Consider the following 5,808-nt stretch of genomic DNA (forward strand, 5'->3'; position numbering starts at 1 on the left):
GATAGCACCACTGCACTCCAGCCTGGGTAACAGAGAGATACTCTGTCTCAAAAAAAACAAAAACAAAAACAAAAAAAAACCTCATATATTACTATTTGCAAATTTTATTTTATTTTATTTTATTTTATTTTATTTTATTTTATTTTATTTCTTTTGAGATGGAGTTTCGCTCTTGTTGCCCAGGCTGGAATGCAATAGTGCAATCTCGGCTCACTGCAACCTCCACCTCCCAGGTTCAAGTGATTCTTCCTGCCTCAGCCCTGCCAGTAGCTGGGATGACAGGTGCCCGCCACTCGCCCGGCTAATTTTTGTATTTTTAGTAGAGATGGGGTTTCACCACGTTGGCCAGGCTGGTCTTGAACTCCTGACCTCAAGTGATCAGCCCACCTTGGCCTTCCAAAGTGTTGGGATTACAGACGTGAGCCACTGCACTTGGTCACAAATTTTATTTTTAAGAAATATATTGATCATTGTGTTTTAACATACTCGGTTGCCTTTATAATACATTATATACATATGTGTGTATATATGTACATTTTTTTTTTTGAGACAGCGTCTCACTTTGTCGCCCAGGCTGGAGTGCAGTGGTACGATATCAGCTCACTGCAACCTCCCCCTCCCAGGTACAAGCGATTCTCGTGCCTCAGCCTCCCAAGTAGCTGGGACTATACAGGCACCTGATACCATGCCTGGCTAATTTTTTTGTAATTTTAGTAGAGATGGGGTTTGTCATCTTGGCCAGGCTGGTCTCGAACTTTTGGCCTCAACTGATTTGCCCACCTCGGCCTCCCAAAGCACTGGGATTACAGGAGTGAGCCACTGCACCCAGCCCAGTATACTTTATTTTATACATTTAAAACATCACTCTAGGCCGGGCATGGTGGCCATGCCTGTAATCCCAGCAGTTTGGGAGGCTGAGGCGGGCAGATCACTTGAGGTCAGGAGTTGGAGACCAGCCTGGTCAACATGGAGAAAGCCCTTCTCTACTAAAAATACAAAAATTACTCGGTGTGGTGGCACACACCTGTAATCCTAGCTACTTGGGAGGCTGCAGCACGAGAACTGCTTGAACCCAGGAAATGGAGGTTGCAGTGAGCAGAGATCATGCCACTGCCCTCCAGCCTGGGTGACAGTGAGGCTCCATCTCAAAAATAAAATAAAATAAAGCATCATCATAGGAAGAAGTCCACAGGCTTCACCAGGCTGCCAGAGGGGTGCATGCAACAAAAATAAGCCCATGTATTCTGCCCAGGTTTTAAGTAGGCAAGTAATCTGATTGTTGTAGCACTTCCAAGAATTCACAAAGGCAGCTCGTCCTTCAGGAGGCGGTAGCAATAGTCCAGGGGTGAGATGACGGGGACCAGAAGGAAGGTAGGAGCAGTAGCAGTGGAAAGCAGGGACAATTCAGGAGATGTTAGGGGAGTTAGCAGCTTTGTGATCTGGGGCCCTGCCACTGTCTTCAGAGCCCTGCTACTTTATGCTGCTGTCTGCAGAACCTGCTGCATTCTGGAACTGGCACTAGTACTAATCTGCCTTGCCTACCCCATTGCCTGAACACTTTGCTCCCACACGGAGCCCCTCCCCCAGCCTGTCGCCCCTGACCTCCCTTGCCCCCTGGCTACACTAAGCAGCCCCAGCAGGCCTCGTACAGACCCACTGTTTAATGCCTATGGCATCCTCATCTGGCCCAGATCTGGCTGCTCCTGAGGGACATCAAGATCCCAGAGACAATTGGCCACTTGTCCACCGAATGGGAGAGGGGCCTGAGGATTGGTTGGGAGGCGGGTGGGGAAGGGAGGAGGGTGAGGAGAATGCCAAGGGGAAGGAGGAACCAGGATTCCTGGGATTTCTGCCTCCAGAGCCAATGTCCAAGAAGGAGCTGGGCAATAAACAGAACTTGAACACACACAGGACTTTGGCCGTGCAGTCCTAAGACACGTGTTCTGGAGTGACAGCTCACAAGGCACTGGGAATCCACTGGCTTGGAGTCCCCTGTGTTATTATGGGGCCCATGACACTTAAGTTACTATTCACCTAACGTTATGAGCGCTTTCCTCCTCAAACCAGCCACCTTAATCTTATCCTTGTGTCAGGGACCCAAGCTGGCCCAGCCTGGAAAAAAACCATTGATTGATGTCCAGCTCAAGGACATTACTGAAGGTGAAGATATTGGGGTGGATGGTCTCCCTCTTCCCTCCCACTGTTTTTACTAGTCTGGGCAAGGAAGGGACCAATTATAAAGTGATACCGTGATCTGAGTCACTGTTACTGCATGCTTCTTCCATGCCAGGCACTGAGCTCAGCACTTTATAATGTTGCTGCATTTAACCTCACGACTAGCCTCTATGCAGGGCTTGTAATCATTTGTATTTTACATGTGAGGAAACTGAGGTTCAGGGAGGGTAAGTAGCTTGCCCTGCCTAGTATACATGGAAGCCAGAACTGAGACCCAGGATGGTTTGATGGCACTTAGACAGGGTGAGGCCCCAGGGAACTTTACTCCTCAAGCACCCAACCCATATCCCTCCAGAGCCAGGCTTTTACCTGCTGGGGCATGACAGAGCTGGCCCTGCTGCTGATTCTAAAACTAAAAACCTAAGGCACAGGAAAGCCCAGATGAGGTCCTCTTCATTTGCCAAAAGTGACTTCCTATACAGGATGGAGAACTGTCAATGCTCAGAGGTGGTGGAGAGAAAGGGGCCATGGACCACGGCTGCCCCTTTCTCCACCAGGGGAAGAAGTCTTCCCTGGATGAACAGGAAGCTGCTGTGCCTCCAACCTGCTCTCCCATGTCCAGCTGGTGCCAGAGTGCTATGAGCCCCTGACAGACTCACGTCCTAGGCAGTGGCTATCAGTGGCTGGCAACATCCCCAGAGGAGGGACAAGGTAGACTTTATGCCCTCCCAAAAGGAGGTATTCAGTGCCACCCTTGCCAGCAGTTGAACTTGAACCCCACCAAGCCTCTAGATCCAACAGCCCATTCCTAGAAAATTCAGGGGCCAGAGGAGTATGTTAAACAGCACCACAGGAATGTAATCGACAAAATGGAGATCAAACAACCTGGTTTCTTGTTTTTGTTGTTGTTTGTTTGTTTGTTTTTGTTTTTTGAGACAGAGTCTTGCTCTGTTTACAGGCTGGAGTGCAGTAGCGCTATCTCAGCTCACTGCAACCTCCACCTCCCAGGTTCTAGTGATTCTCCTGCCTCAGCCTCAGTCCCAGAGTAGCTGGGACTACAGGCACGCACCACCACACCCAGCTAATTTTTGTATTTTTAGTAGAGACAGGGTTTCACCTTAACAAATATATAATAAGAAAAAAAAAAAAAAAGAGGAGGGAAGGGAGAAAATTGTGCAGGAAACTATAGATTATGGCCAGGCACAGTGGCTCACACCTGTAATTCCAGCACTTTGGGAAGCTGAGGCGGGTGGACCACGAGGTCAGGAGTTCAAGACCAGTCTGACCAACATGGTGAAACACGATCTCGGCTCACTGCAACCTCCAGCTCCCAGGTTCAAGTGATTCTCCTGCCTCAGCCTCCTAAGTAGCTGGGATTACAGGCGCATGCCACCATGCCTGGCTAAGTTTTGTATTTTTAGTAGAGATGGGGTTTCACCATGTTGGTAAAGCTGGTCTTGAACTCCTGACCTTGTGATTCACATGCCTCTGCTTCCCAAAGTGCTGGGATTACAGGCACGAGCCACCTGGCCTGGCCTAATTTTTATTTTTTTTTGTAGAGACGGGATCTCACTATGTTGCCCAGTATTGTGGAGTTTTTAAAAATTGTTTTTAGAGGTTCAATAAAATGCTTGTCAAGTCTCTGTTTAGGATAAAGTCCTAAATTTGTACTATGGCTTCCAAATCCAACCCCCGCCATCTTTGTGGTCACATCTCCAGCCCTCCCCTCAGTACCCTCCCCTAGCCTCCGCTCCCGCCCCACAGCTCTTCATGCCAGGTCCACATTATGACCTTTGTGGACCTCAGGCACTTTTGCCTTCACAGGTCCCTTTCTCTGTAAATTATAGTTTATAATTTGTAAACTGTAATTATAGTTTATAAGTGTGTTACTGTAAAGATGAGTACATAATTATTATATATTAAAGCATTTTCTTTTATTTAAAAGTTCATTCTTTTCCTTGTGAAATTCAAAATGGACTCCTTTTGATATGGTAGGCCCGGGCATATACCTGCTGTCTCCCCAGACACTCTCCCATCTACCCCTTTCAGCTTAGTAAGCTCCACTCCCCAATGCAGAAGCCTTCCCTGACTTCCCCAAGTGCCCTGACCCCAGTATATGCCCTCCTGACCCCTCCTCCCTTGTGCTTCGTGAGAAATATCACAGGTAGGAATCACATATTAATGTGGGTGATTATTTGCTTGACATGTGTGTTCTCCACTGAGTTGTCCATCTCTGCACCCCTAGCACCTAGCCCAGGCCTGGCATAATTTGCTGACTGTAGTTAGCAACAAGGTGTTGTATGCTAGAAAATTGTGAGGAGAGTAGATTGAAATGTTCTCACCACAAATAAATGATAAGCATATGAAGTAATGCCTATGTTAATTAGCTTGACTTAGCCATTTCACTATGTATACATTTTACAAAGCATCATGTTGTATGCCATAAATATGTACAATTATATTTGTCAGTTACAAATAAAAAAATGCAAGCCAGGCACGGTCACTCACACCTGTAATCCTAGCACTTTGGGAGGCCAAGGCAGGTGGATCCACCTGAGGTCAGGAGCTCGAGACCAGCCTGTCCAACATGGTGAAACCCCATCTCTACTAAAAATACAAAAATTAGCCAGGTGTGGTGGCAGGCACCTATAATCCCAGCTACTTGGGAGGCTGAGGCAGGAGAATTGCTTGAACCTGGGAGGTGGAGGTTGCAGTGAGCTGAGATCGCGCCACTGCACTCCAGCCTGGATGACAGAGCTTGACTCCATTTCAAAAAATGAAAAATAAATAAAAACCAAACACTGCAGAGAAGCATTCTTTCTAGACAGGTACTAAAAGAAGGACCCTGCTGACTATAAGTTATTTGAAGCATGGCCTATGTCTAGCTTGCTCTCGGTAGTGTCCCTAGTGATGGGCACACTCTAGGTGCCCAATAAATATGTCAACATATAGCGTTGACTGACTGAATGGTGATCCTGGGGGCCTGGAAATGGAGGCTGGGGACAGCAGGGACAGCTGGAAGGAGACTGCCGCCTTGCCCCGGTGACAGAGGAAGGCACTTCATAGTCAGCACGAAGTGAGGAGTTAGGGTCCTTTTAGGGGTCAGATTACCAGCCTCAGAGAGAAAGAATTCCTCTTATCTGGACAACCGGGCAGATTGCAAAGTAGGGAATAAGGCAAGGAGAGGACAGCGGGCAGCAAAGATAATGAGCTCACCGACGGCTTTTTAAGTGTATGGTGTTCTCAGCACACCTGGCTGAAGAAGCCCAGAGGGCAGTGTGGACGAAGGGTCAGGAATTCAGGAATCTGAAAGGGCGGATTTGGGTGTCGCAGCACCCAGATGGTGGTTGTCCTCCCAAGTGGATCAAATTGCCTTGCTTTTGCTCTGAGGCTGGAAAACCAACATGATAGCAGCTATGGCTCTCTTCAGAGCTCTTGGAGAGAAAGAGGAAACTTCACTGAGACAAGGATCCATTCTGATCCCAGAGATGAGACAGAAACTGGAGAGAACCAGACTAACCCTCTAAACCGGGGACTGGAACTGTAACAGCCATCAGTTACATGTACTGAGTCATAGTCCAAGCTGAAGTTTAAGAAAACAAGCACACAGGAACACATAGAGAGGCAGACTGA

This window comes from Rhinopithecus bieti, unplaced genomic scaffold (genome assembly GCF_001698545.2).
Source record: "Rhinopithecus bieti isolate Rb0 unplaced genomic scaffold, ASM169854v2 scaffold_4553, whole genome shotgun sequence".
NCBI lineage: Eukaryota > Metazoa > Chordata > Mammalia > Primates > Cercopithecidae > Rhinopithecus > Rhinopithecus bieti.